Source organism: Xenopus laevis, chromosome 7L (genome assembly GCF_017654675.1).
Source record: "Xenopus laevis strain J_2021 chromosome 7L, Xenopus_laevis_v10.1, whole genome shotgun sequence".
NCBI lineage: Eukaryota > Metazoa > Chordata > Amphibia > Anura > Pipidae > Xenopus > Xenopus laevis.
Window position 1 is genome coordinate 7,489,582 of NC_054383.1, and position 14,148 is coordinate 7,503,729.

The 14,148-nt window shown below is 42.5% G+C and overlaps 1 protein-coding gene across 1 annotated transcript in view; it reads right to left on the reverse strand.

Annotated features, from left to right (window-relative positions):
• gpr162.L (G protein-coupled receptor 162 L homeolog) overlaps positions 1 to 11,214 on the reverse strand; it is a 36,475-nt gene extending 25,261 nt beyond the window's left edge. Inside the window, exon 1 of the mRNA XM_018225044.2 lies at positions 9,963 to 11,214. The gene's annotated coding sequence lies outside the window, so the exon portion shown is untranslated. The remainder of the gene's footprint in view (positions 1 to 9,962) is intronic.
• Positions 11,215 to 14,148: the final 2,934 nt, after the last annotated feature.

Sequence of the window (14,148 nt, forward strand, 5' to 3'; positions counted from 1 at the left end):
ATGAACTATGGGCAAAATGGTTACAGTATAAAAAAAAATTCTAGTAAACCATTCTGACAAGAAGAATTTTTCCTTCCAGTATCCTTATAATTTACACTAGGGGGTACATTATCCCATATAATACATGAGTGATACTCAGAGTTCCCTGTATAACTCAGCCTGCAGTCTTGTGCCTTTATATGGTCACAGAACAACCCCTCAGTGACTTCTAATATCCTTATCATTTACAGTAGGGGGTACACTATCCCTTATAATACATGAGTGATACTCAGAGTTCCCTGTATAACTCAGCCTGCAGCCTTCTGCCTTTATATGGTCACAGAACAACCCCTCAGTGACTTCTAATATCCTTATCATTTACAGTAGGGGGTACAATATCCCTTATAATAAATGAGTGATACTCAGAGTTCCCTGTATAACTCAGCCTGCAGCCTTGTGCCTTTATATGGTCACAGAACAACCCCTCAGTGACTTCTAATATCCTTATCATTTACAGTAGGGGGTACATTATCCCTTATAATACATGAGTGATACTCAGAGTTCCCTGTATTATAACTCAGCCTGTAGCCTTGTGCCTTCAAATGGGCACATAATTCCTTCTTCTAATATCCTTGTAAGACGCAGTAGGGGATATATTATCCATTGTATATTTCCCTTGCATTTTAGAATGTTATTCCATTATGTAGGACATAATACACATGTGCTTCATGTTGCATGCTATATGCAGCCGTTCCTAAATTTGTCCTTAATGGAACATGCTTGAGTAGGTAACAAGCTGTAAGTGAAGTGCACCCCTGGGTTCTGTTTCTGCTCCTTTTTCATTTCGTTATTAAGGACCTTGAGTGACGGCTGAAGGAAGTGACTGCCAGTGAGTGTGAGATCAGGACAGAATGGAGGGGAAAGCTCACCAATGGCAGATGGAACGGAGCAGAAATAATTGCGCAGCCAGGAATTTGGGGAACAAACAAAAGGATTTGTTCTGCACGCTACATGGAGCTGTGTCGCATGAATCTTTGATGAAGGATGAGCTCGGAACAGACAAAAGAGTGGAAACATGTTAAATGTCAGGCAGTAACTAGGAAATCCAACTGTCTATTATTGTCTAGTTTAGTGAAAAGTATGGACCTAAGGCAAAATATAGCAAATATATGTATATATTAACCTCTGTATAAGTCATAGGTAAAATCATACAGTGCCCAGGTTGGTTATGGATAACGGCTCACTATTATGCCAAATGTATTGACTATTAATGGGTTAGTTGGATGAAACCAAGACTAGTTGGGAGGTCCGATCCCCCCTCCGATATGTGTTGAGCTTTGATTCTCTTCCTGTTCCTGGGCTGCTCTCTTCCCCTTGGCCAGGCAAAAGGTAAAGGTGAATGAGACACTACGACATGCAGGCCAAATGGACACATACTTATGACTGTATGAATGACAATATGACCATCTTTCTATTGTTCTGTCCACTTCAGCCAATAGGCTGCCGCTCCTCTGCACTTTCCCATGCACTGGCCGACATGGGGCATCAGAAGATGAATTTTTCAAATATGTCAATATTTAAAGGGATCCTGTCATCGGAAAACATGTTTTTTTTCAAAACACATCAGTTAATAGTGCTGCTCCAGCAGAATTCTGCACTGAAATCCATTTCTCAAAAGAGCAAACAGATTTTTTTATATTCAATTTTGACATCTGACATGGGGCTAGACATTTTGTCAATTTCCCAGCTGCCCCCAGTCATGTGACTTGTGCCTGCACTTTAGGAGAGAAATGCTTTCTGGCAGGCTGCTGTTTTTCCTTCTCAATGTAACTGAATGTGTCTCAGTGGGACATGGGTTTTTACTATTGAGTGTTGTTCTTAGATCTACCAGGCAGCTGTTATCTTGTGTTAGGGAGCTGCTATCTGGTTACCTTCCCATTGTTCTGTTGTTAGGCTGCTGGGGAGGGGGGTGATATCACTCCAACTTGCAGTACAGCAGTAAAGAGTGATTGAAGTTTATCCGAGAACAAGTCACATGACTTGGGGCAGCTGGGAAATTGACAATATGTCTAGCTCCATGTCAGATTTCAAAATTGAATTTAAAAAAACCTGTTTGCTCTTTTGAGAAATGGATTTCAGTGCAGGATTCTGCTGGAGCAGCACTATTAACTGATTCATTTTGAAAAAAAAGAATTTCCCATAACAGTATCCCTTTAAGGTATATACATGAACCAATAACCATAGCAGTTTTGTGCAACTTTATTGGAACGGGTATGGCCAGAATAGAGACCTGGTGCTGAATGAAAGGTTTTCCCCATGGCTTTTATCTTTAAGGTCATTTGTAAAATCATTGCATTTATTCAGGTTCTGGCCACTGAGCATAGAAAAGCAGCATAGATGCAGGAATGAAAGAGAATCTCTGAACTTAAAAATGTGTATGTGAGGAGCATAGATTCAGTTGCCTAGGTATATGTTGCTATTAGGTCAAAGTCAGATGTTCTTCCCTAGTATACAACCCCCTAAAGCAGAGGTTCCCAAATTAACCAGATAACCAGTTCCCAAATTAACCAGATAATTCAGGGTCCAGCCTGAATTCCAGTTAGAGACAGATATACTGTCCAAGATACACGTGGAAACCCAACTAAAAGGTCAAATAGGGTGAGATTTTGGGTAAAAAACGTGTTACTCTCCTAGACAGTCTTTGAACTGTGTAACATTGTTATGAGCTAAGGGGCCCCAGTCTGAAGGCCAGTTAGGGGGAGATTTGGGGTGAGTGATTATTTGTACCCTGGAACTATAGCAGGGTGACTGTTACCCCAATGTTTCTATATATCTGTAACCTTGTTATGAGCTAAGGGGGCCCAGTCTGAAGGCCAGTTAGGGGGAGATTTGGGGTCAGTGATTATTTGTGCCCTGGGTACCCCTGGAACTATAGCAGGGTGACACCCCAATGTTTCTATATATCTGTAACCTTGTTATGAGCTAAGGGGGTCCAGTCTGAAGGTCAGTTAGGGGGAGATTTGGGGTGTGTTTATTTGTACCCTGGGTACCCCTGGAACTATAGCAGGGTGACACCCCAATGTTTCTATATATCTGTAACCTTGTTATGAGCTAAGGGGGCCCAGTCTGAAGGTCAGTTAGGGGGAGATTTGGGGTGATGCTTATTTGTGTCCTGGGTACCCCTGGAACTATAGTAGAGTGACACCCAAATGTTTCTATATATCTGTAACCTTGTTATGAGCTAAGGGGACCCAGTCTGAAGGTCAGTTAGGGGGAGATTTGGGGTGAGTGCTTATTTGTACCCTGGGTTCCCCTGGAACTATAGCAGGGTGACTGTTACCCCAATGTTTCTATATATCTGTAACCTTGTTATGAGCTAAGGGGCCCAGCCTGAAGATCAGTTAGGGGGAGATTTGGGGTGAGTGTTTATTTGTACCCTGGGTACCCCTGGAACTATAGTAGGGTGACTGTTACCCCAATGTTTTTATATATCTGTAACCTTGTTATGAGCTAAGGGGGCCCAGTCTGAAGGTCAGTTAGGGGGAGATTTGGGGTGATGCTTATTTGTACCCTGGGTACCCCTGGAACTATAGTAGGGTGACTGTTACCCCAATGTTTTTATATATCTGTAACCTTGTTATGAGCTAAGGGGGCTCAGCCTGAAGGCCAGTTAGGGGAAGATTTGGACCCTCTGGATTCCTTTTAATCAAGGGGCTTATGCAGAGGACACTAGATCATCCATTTTCCCTTTCAGCTACAGAAAAAGGTTTTTTTTCCCTTCCAATAAAAGCAGTGAATAAAGCAGCCTCATTTCTCAGAGGTTGTGCCGGCAGACACATAGATAACAAATGAGATGAGGACAGATAACAAAGCCGGGCGCGAAGTTACAAGTGTTTATTTAAAGAGGTTCCTAAATATGACTGATGGTTGGGAGAGAACTGAAGAGAAATGATGACAATTTTAGAGGAACAAAACAGCTTTATAAGTCGGGGCGCTTTACTAAAAACCGCCTTGGTAAGTCATCCGTTATGCCACAGACTATGCGCCTGATCTTTATTTTAAGGTGATGGGTGTAAAATTGCTTTTGAGATAAAAAAAAAGGGGGAGTTTGTGGAACATGCATTTCTCCAGGCTTTGTTATAGACAATGAGCAGGAATGTGTTCCTGAAAGGGATATTTAGTTCATGAAAATATTTCATGATCAATTTTTTTTATCTCTGTTGGGCCAGCGTTACAGAGACTGTTCATCATTCACATCAGTCCCTGTCCCAGTGGAGCTTGTAATTGAATTTTGCTGCTGTCGTGCTGAATGTGGGGTCCTGAGTTCAATTCCCCGGGCACTGGAAGGAGGTTCTATGTTCTCCTCGTGTCTGCGTGGGATTCCTCCTGATACTCTCATTTCTTCCCACACTCCACATACACAGGCAGGTTAATTGGCTTCTGATGGAACTGACAAATTGTGTGTGAGACATAACAAGACTGAGCTAGGGACAGGGCTGGACTGAGATTCTAAATAGGCCCTGGCATTTCTGGTACTCAGAGGCCCAAATAATTCACATAGAACAGCCCCCACCAGCCCATAAAATAATGACTATGGCAACTTACAGCAGCCCCTCTGGCATTTGCCAGAACCCACAGATCTGCGGGTCCTGGCCTGGATAGGGACATTAGACTGTAAGCTCCGCGGGGGCAGGGACTGATAGGAATTATGAGAAATCCAATCTATAGTAGAATAAGCATTTCCCACATAAGAATCCATTTCCATCACTTCTCTGTGTATTTCTGGAGTTTGGAGTAAAACTCTGCAGAGACACAGGGAGGCCATACAGACTCTTTGTAGATGAGGCCCTGGTCCAAGTAAATTAATCAGCCCCTGACAGTGCCAGACCCCCAGATTGCCCCCCAGCAGCAGCATGGGACATGGTTAAGTGACAAGCAGGCGGTGGAGGGATGAGGGCCCAGACTAGGGGGAGGTAGAAAGTAGAAGTACATGCCACAACTGTTGTGCCTATCCCTAGTATCCCTATCCCCTGATAAAATTGATTCTAGTATGTATGAATGTGATAGGGACCTTAGATTGTAAGCTCCGCTGGGACAGGGTCTGATGGGAACGATGTATATTCTTTACAAAGTGCTGTAGTGTTAGCGCTACATAAAAAAAGGATAATAATAACAATAATAATCATTTAGGCCTGACCAGCCAGTAATTGAAAGCTACAGGCAACGGAGCGGGAACAACTGCCTAAATGTGCTTGTTCAGCACAAAGAGGCCTAACATGAAACTATGTCAGAGTGATTTCTAATTTTAAGTTATCGCTATAAATGACATACAGAATATACTGCATCTACTGCTACCAACAAACTTTACTGTTTTTTATTGTTTACCAAAATCAAGGGAAATGTCATAGATATCTATCACGACCTTTATCAGTAAGAACACAATCTTTCTACAAACTATGGGTTAAATACTGTGCCGTATATAAGTGTGAGTTGTGTATTAACTGCACCTAAATGAGTGCAAATTCAGGAGGGTTTAGGAGGGACAAAATGAAGATGATGATGGGTCATAAGTTGGAGAGTGTTGGTTACATGTTGAGGGTAAGTGGTAAGGGTACTAAGTAAATGGGGAGTTGCTGTTGTTGAATATTAGATATGAAGAAGAACAGGAGAAACAGAAACCCCTAGGAGTGTCCTGGGTCCAGTGAAGTCCTAAATCCTGAGTCTACAGCAGGTCATCATGGGACACTAAATGGGAACTGGCAAACATCCCACCCAATAAAGTGAAAGCATGCATGTTCAATCATTAGAAACTACAGAACTAATTCCCTATGCAAAACCACATGTCTTCTTGAGATATTCCCTGCAGTCCTATTGATGGATGAAATGACTCATGTATAAAATGAAACAGTGCAGAAATGTTATTGTAACCAACAACAAGACCCAGCAAGAGATGTCTAACTCCATTCCCTTCAGGCTCCTTACAGGCAGGGTTGTGTACGTTTTGAGTAATTGGCCACATGTTGGTCGCCCTAATGACTACCCCAGGTTTGCCTAATCAGGGATATCCTTCCCTTGTGCTCTGCTAGTCAGAGAAATGAACAGACGGATGGGTAAGAAATCCCAACTTAAGCATATATATGTACCCTCAAGCTTTAAACATGAGGAGGCGACGTGAGGATACAGCCTGGATATAGAAGATTATCAGAAATTAATAATGGAAAGTGCAGGGCACACATGTACCATCATTAAAATATACAAAGTAGGAAAGAATGTGGTTCTTAATGTAGGATAGTTTGGGATGGGTAGAGAAATGTTGCAGAAGGTTGATTGGAAAGGTTGAAGGTCCCTGTGGATTGTAGGTTGATGTAGTCTTGAGATTGGCACCATGAGTCGGCACTAGCTGGGGTTGCTGACATGACACATGTGCATTTTGGAATATCATTATGTAGCATAACTGAACAGATAAGCTCATGGTTCTGTAGCCACAACTGACTGTCAGATGTGTTAGGATGGCCTTTAGAGACCAACAGTAGAATGGTTTCTAGGTTTAGCAAGCAATACATTTTTAAAAGCAAAAATCCCAAAGATGGAAGTATTCTTGTTAAATGGAACTGTAAAAGCCAAACTTGGTCCCTTACAATAGACAAAGGTACCAGGGAGGTGGGTGAAAAGGAGCTCGGTTGTGGTTTACCAGCATCTAGAGAGTAGCAGATGTTACATTGACATTGATGGATGATAGAGGGACAGTGAAGATTAAGTGGTATCTAAGTTGGGTAGACATGAGCATTACACACTAATTGTAGGATGGAAATCATTGAGAGACGATGAGATGAAAGGGTAGGAATCAGGGTAACAAAGAGCTAGTGCCAGATGGCTTGGTTAGCAAACAAGAGGGTGGCAGTTTGATGAATCGAATTGGGGTGCAGAGTTAAGCAGAAAGGGGTCAGTTAGTGCTAAACAGTAATAGCAGGGTTCCATTGTGGTTAGATAGAATGGGAGTGGCAGATTTAGACAGTTTTGGTGGGCAGTTAGAGTTGGGTAATGATTGTAGTATGCTAGTTACTGTTAGAAAGTGGAAGGATGACAAAGTGAGTTAAATAAACAAGGAAGGTAATATAGAAATAGTCAGCAGTGTTAGATAGAGAAGACTAGTACTGTGGCAGTTAGAAATAATTGAGTGGCACCAGGTAAATCTCCACCCTCCCACCTCGGAGCAAGGGCAGACTGATCTGATCCAATCATTGGCCCTAACATGGGCCTATTCAGACCAGGCTGGAAAACCACATGAATGTGCTGATGCAACTGTCACCTAATGGGATTTTCAAATCTGTGTGATACATATCTGGCTTATGTTGGACTTAGTTCCAAACGGTAGGGGTAATTCATGGTAGTATAAACAGGATGGGGGGGGGTAAACACAGAGGCAGGTGGGTAGAAATAATCAGGTGCAATTCAGGTAATTTGACATTATAGACAGGGTTGTATTTAGGCCTGGCACTGTCCTGGGCATTAATAAGGGTACATATTAGCTTATAAAAAGTTTAGGAATATATCAAAACTATTCCTATATCTGTAATTCAGCCATAGTTCTTATCTCAATTGACTTTTTAACAGGGCATTGAGAGCTTAGTAAGTGATGGAGAGATGCAGGGAGTAACAGTGTAAGAGAGGAAAGGAATAACAGTGTGAAAGATGCAGAGAGTAACAGTGTGAGAGATGCATGAAGTGAAGGTGTGAGAGAGGAAGAATTAGAATGTGGAGTCACAGGGAGTAACAGAGTGAGCAGTACAGAGGTTTAAAATTAAAGAAGTCTTTAGAGAGAGAGAGAGAGAGAGAGAGAGAGGTGCAGGTACAGTGTAGAATCTAAAATATTGGGAGTAAGTGATAAAGGTGCAGGAGTAATGATGAGGAAGAAGTAAGGAGCAAGGGTGGGAGTTGGAAAACATGATGATGGAGATACTAGAATAGTGGTGAGGTTTCACAGAGTAAAGGTGGCTATACCTGCACACATATTGTCATATGGAGCAAAGTTTTGGGCTATATTCGGTGCATATTCGGTGGGAGTTGAGACTCCGACAAAAAGATTGTTATTTCAATGTGTCACTTTAACATTTTAGAAACCAAAATGGTGGGGCTGGAGAGAGTGATTTTGAGAGAGATTTCTGGTAAGGAAGGTTCATTGTCACAGGATTTACAAAAGAAGAAAGAAAAACTACAAAAATTATACAAAAAATTATAAATACAGGTATAGGATCCCTTATCCAGAAACTCGATATCCAGAAAGCTCCGAATTACGGAATGGCTGTCTCCCATAGACTCAATTTTATCCAAATAATCCAAATTTTTAAAAATGATTAATCTTTCTGTGTAATAATAAAAGAGTCGCTTGTACTTGATCCCAACTAAGATATAATTAATCCTTATTGGAAGCAAAGCCAGCCTATTGGGTTTATTTCATGTTTACATGAATTTCTAGTAGACAAGGCATGAAGACCCAAATTACGGAAAGATCCGTTATCCGGAAAACCCCAGGTCCCGAGCATTCTGGATAACATGTCCCAAACCTGTATATAAGAGGGTGAGCCCAATGCGTTTCGACCTTAAGGGTCTTCCTCAGAGGCACAAATAAACGAAAAAATCAAAAATGTTTTTGTATTTTTTCTTGTTTTCTTTTTTGTAATAAATTGACTTATTTTTCTAAATTGGGTGTGCTATCCATTACTTTCAATATTCGGGAGCATAAGGAGTAGCAGAGCTTGGGGATAGTTGGAAGTGTCGTCATTGACATGCAGATGGGGAGGTGATTATCGGTGAGGGCAGTGATCGAGACCCAGTTCAGAATTTTTGAAGGGTCCCCTAGATGCTGTTGCAGGGATTTGTAGGTGTAACAGTGAAAGACAAGCACGGAGTAATGGAGTAAGGGAGTAATTAAAAGTAGCAGAAATATAAGGGGGGTTTCAAGAACAAAAATAGGGATTAAAGAGAGTGGCAACTGGTATTCCTCCCCATGTAGGAAAGTAACAGCAAGAGTGAGACGGGTGCAGGAGCTTCAGTTATGAAGGTGTAGCTGTAACTAATACAAGAGTATTGGGGAGCAGTTGCTGGGTGCTAATGAAAGAGGTTGCGGGAGCCCAATGGTGGAAAAGAAAGAAGTCCTGGTGAGATATGTTCATAGATGCACAAGAGCACCCATAAGATACCAATGAGACCATTGATGGGACCATGGATGAGACGAGTAATGGTAAGGAAGAGAAGTACCAGCAGGTACATTAGTCATTAGACTGCAGTGAGTACTGGTGGTGCTGGAGGTGCAGGAATGCTGGTACGGGGTTGTGTGTACTGGTAAGTAAGGCACAGGGGGTGAGGTGTATCTGTGAGGTTGTGCTGGGGCTGAGGTGTAGGTTGGCTACTAGTGAGTGAGGCACAAAAACATAGAGCAGTGTCAGTGGGGTTCAGATACAGGAGGAAATGACAATACAGAGGTGATGGGGTAAAGGAATACTGGTAAGATGATGAGAGTGGTAAGGAGGGTACAGGGGTACCAGCAGTAAAGGTTGTATCGGGGTATCAGAGAGGTAGGTGCATGATACCAATGGGTGGTTATTAGAATTGCAATGAGGTGGTGCCAGGACACAGTGATAGAGGCACAGGAGTGAAAGGAAGAAGAATACAAATGAGAGTAATAGAGACAGGATTAGAAGGAGAAACGGGGGGCTCAATGGAGGCAACAAGGGGGAAGATTATGGCACAGGCGACTCTCGTGAGACGGGAAGAGAACAGGGAAATAGGGGGAGAGAATATTGGGAGGGGATGAATGGAGATAAAGGCTTCAGTGAATGGGGAAACAAACAGGCTGGAGCTTTTGCACAAGATGAGTTTATAGGTGGGGAGCACTGAGAATGTCGGGGGGATATACGAGCGGTAATGGGAAGAGGATGGAAGGGAACCAAGGGCTGTAACAAGAGAGACGGCAAAAGACTTACCTTCTAGTTACTGCTGCCATGGAGACAAGAGCATCTCTGTATGTAGCACTGAGTGTGTCATTACCTCGCACACATACACACGCTCCTCGCACACTCACACACACACACACCCCCAGGGAACCGCACACGGGCAGCTGGGCGTGAAACACACAAGATACAGAGAAGATGAGAGGGAGGAGGGACAGCAAAAGGGAGGGGGGCAGCGAGAGAGAAAGAGACAAATGGAGAGGGGTTCAGAGAGAGCGAGAGAGCTAAGGAAAAAAGGGAAACACAAGAGGTAAAAGAGCCGACAATTAGAAAAGAGCGAATTTAGATGGGGGGGGTCATGCAGATGAGGGTTGAATTGTATTGGGGGGAGTAGAGAAGTCATATACCCTGGTAATCAGAAGTGAGGTACAGAGGCAAGATGGGGAGACAGGGAGAAAAGTACAACACAGAGGCACAATGAGAGAGAGAGAGACAGAGAGACAGAGAGAGAGAGAGAGAGAGAGAGAGAGAGAGAGAGAGAGAGAGAGAGAGAGAGAGAGAGAGAGAGAGAGAGAGAGACTGTTAATGTTGCTAAAGAGAGTGAAACTGGGGAATGAGAAGTGAGACAGAGAAAGAGACTGACAAACTAGGAATCAGAGAAGAAATAAGAGAGAGGTGGAAGGGATATAAAGAGGGGATAGAGGAGGAAAGAAAGATGTAGATGGGGAGAAGAGAGATATAGACAGCGGGAGACCTAATGAGACATATACAGTGGGAGACTGGAGACAAGAGGAGGAGAAAAGAGGGAATAAATGGGGGAGATTAGCCAATACAGGAGAAATACTAAAGAGAGAGGAGACATACACTTGTGGAGACCACTGGATGAGGAAGATATAACAAGGGGAAAGAGAAGGGGATCCAGCTTGAAAGACTTGGGAAAAGTAGGAAATACTGGGGTTGAGACTGAAGGAGACGGATCAGAGTAAATACAAATCTGGGGAAGAGACGGAAAGATTTGGGGAGAGTATAGAGTTACAGAGGGGAAGACTTTGGGAAAAAGGGGAGATAAAGATGGGGGGGATAAAGAGAAGACAGTGGGGGAGAGAAAGAGATGGAGAATATAGAGACTGACACAGGATGAGAGTGGAAACAAATACAAAGTAAACGGTAGAAAACAATAGAAAAACGGGGGAGTCAGAGTCAGAACAGAGATAAACAGGCAGATATTAAAAGGGTAATGTAATAACAGGTGCTAAGTTTATTTGAGTTTTGGTAATTCACATCAACCAATCAGGCAGTAGCATTTGCTAGTTGTGTGAAAGCAAATATCTGATTGGATGCTGCGGGGCCTGATGCATAATATTGGCCTATTACATACACCACATGAAAGAGGTAAATATGGAGGAAGAGACAGACAGACAGACATAGGGAAGAGATGGGCAAAGGGACAGAACCATGGCGACTTCAACACGTTGAGATGGGCCCAGGGTTAAAAACTGAACCAACAGGAGAACACGAGGAAAGAAAGTTCCAAGATGGAATCAAGTGAAAAAAGCCACAAATAATTTGTATAATCCTGATTCATTAATAATATCCCTTATACCCCCTGTTCTTATTAAGCCCAGGTGACTTTTCTTTACATCTACTGGATATAAATTCCTGTCCTCTAATAAACTAGAAGTTGCTACTGGGCTCCAGGAATATCAGAGGGAGGAGGGTCCGGAATGAAATCTACTCACTTCAATACATATTTGCGATATAGATTGTCCTCCCCAAAATTTGAGGAGGCCCTTAAAGGATTTTGCAGTTGGGCTCAGTAATGTGAGAGACATTATACAAAGCGAGATTACAGAGAGTGCTGGTGAGAGAGTCAGTGAGATATCATGCAGAGAGTGCTGGTGAGAGAGTCAGTGAGATATCATGCAGAGAGTGCTGGTGAGAGAGTCAGTGAGATATCATGCAGAGAGTGCTGGTGAGAGAGTCAGTGAGATATCATGCAGAGAGTACTGATGAGAGAGAGATCAGTGAGACATATCAAACAAAGAGTGCTTGGTGAGAGAGTCAGTGAGACATATCATACCGAGAGTGCTGGGTGAGAGAGTCAATGAGACATCATGCAGAGAGTGCTGGGTGAGAGAGTCAGTGAGATATCATACAGAGAGTGCTGGTGAGAGAGTCAATGAGACATCATGCAGAGAGTGCTGGTGAGAGTCAGTGAGACTTCATACAGAGAATGCTGGTGAGAGAGTCAATGAGACATCATGCAGAGAGTGCTGGGTGAGAGAGTCAATGAGACATCATGCAGAGAGTGCTGGGTGAGAGAGTCAGTGAGATATCATGCAGAGAGTGCTGGGTGAGAGAGTCAATGAGACATCATGCAGAGAGTGCTGGGGAGAGTCAGTGAGACTTCATACAATCAGAGAGACATATCATACAGAAGCTGATTAAATAGAGTGAGAAGGCAATGTTGGCTAGAGATTAGCCAGAGACATATGATATAGAAAGAGAATGATTCAGAAAATGATTCAGAGAGAGAAAGAGAGAGATACGATGCAGTGGGAGTTTGAAGAGAGAGATGGGATGGAAAGAGAGAGTGAGAGACATGAACTAGAGAAAAATAATTCAGAGAAATTACAGAGGGTAAGAGACATATGAAGCAAAGTGAGATTACAAAGTAAATTGGGTTAGAAATCAGTAGAAGTGATGCAGATGGAGATTACTGGGATTGAGAGATGAGGGTGAGAGACATCAGTGAGAGACATACTGGACAATTCAGAGAAAGAGACGGATGAGAGTGTGTGATATCTACAGGTATTGGCACTGGCCTAGCCACACGCCAGCAATGAATCCAGCAATGAATGGAAAGCCGATAGCTCTTTATGCATCAAACGGGGTGATCTCAAGCTTTATTCCATGGACTGATCTTGTGAACAGTCTTAAGAGCACCATGGAATAAAGCTTGGGATCACCCCGTTTGATGCATAAAGAGCTATCGGCTTTTCATTCATTGCTAAATATCAGTAAGAGACTTAATAGGGCACAGAGAAAAATGGCCATAATGTGGGTAGAGATCAGTGAGATGACAGAGGGTGATATACAAGTGATCAGACAGAGACATATGATGCTGAGAGATTAGAGAGCCATGGGATGAGAGAGAGAGAGAGAGAGAGAGAGAGAGAGAGAGAGAGAGAGAGAGAGAGAGAGAGAGTAAAATAGAGAGTAAAATAGAGAGGAATCCCCAAAGAGAAAGAAAATGACATTTAAAAGACACAAAAGTGTAAAAGAGATCAGGTGGGAAGAGACAGCTGCACTCTATGTCCTGGGGGTGGGGCTAGATAGGGAGGCAGTTAACCCCTTCAGTGCCAGATTAGAGCCGCTGATTAATTTCCGAGCATTTTCATGAGTAAATAAATGGTAGTGTGTGGGGGAGGGGAGGATTGGATGCGCAGAGGGGGCCGCACTCTGCAGGGGGCACGAGAGGATTGAGCAGTGAATTAATTTCCCCTCTCAGGATTACGCTCTCATTTGTGAAGCGAGATTTCCATAAGCCGTTTCTGCTGCTGCTTCTCTTATTACTTGTAATATTAGTAATTGAAACAGGCATACGGGGGGGGGGTGGAGCTCATTATGTGGCACAGCACCCATCCCTGAGCAGTGCCCCCATCTTCCCTGGTCATGTGACACTTGCACCACTGGAGTCCTGATGCCAAGCTCTTATCAAACTCTTGCTCAAGTGCAGCAGCTTATTACATATTATAGATTCATACCCTCCATGGGCCCAGTGTATTGGATCTCGATTTTGGGTTGAGGATGAAAAAAAGCTATGACTTAACCATCGAGCAAACTGTCATCTCCACTGTAGGACTGACACAGAATATCTGTATGTGTATTCAGCTCAAGAGTCCTATAGAATTCAGTGTTATAGTAACAAGGCTCTCTGTGCATATCCACTATTATCATATATATAATATATACAGATGTATAACAGTATTGTAATTTATATAATATATACAGATGTATAACAGTATTGTAATTTATATAATATATACAGATGTATTAGGGTATTATAAAATATAATATATACATATGTTTTACAGTATTATGATATATATATATATATATATATATATTATATACAGATTATTACAGTATTATAATAGATATAATATATACAGATATATTACAGTATTATCATATATATAATATATATACAGATGTA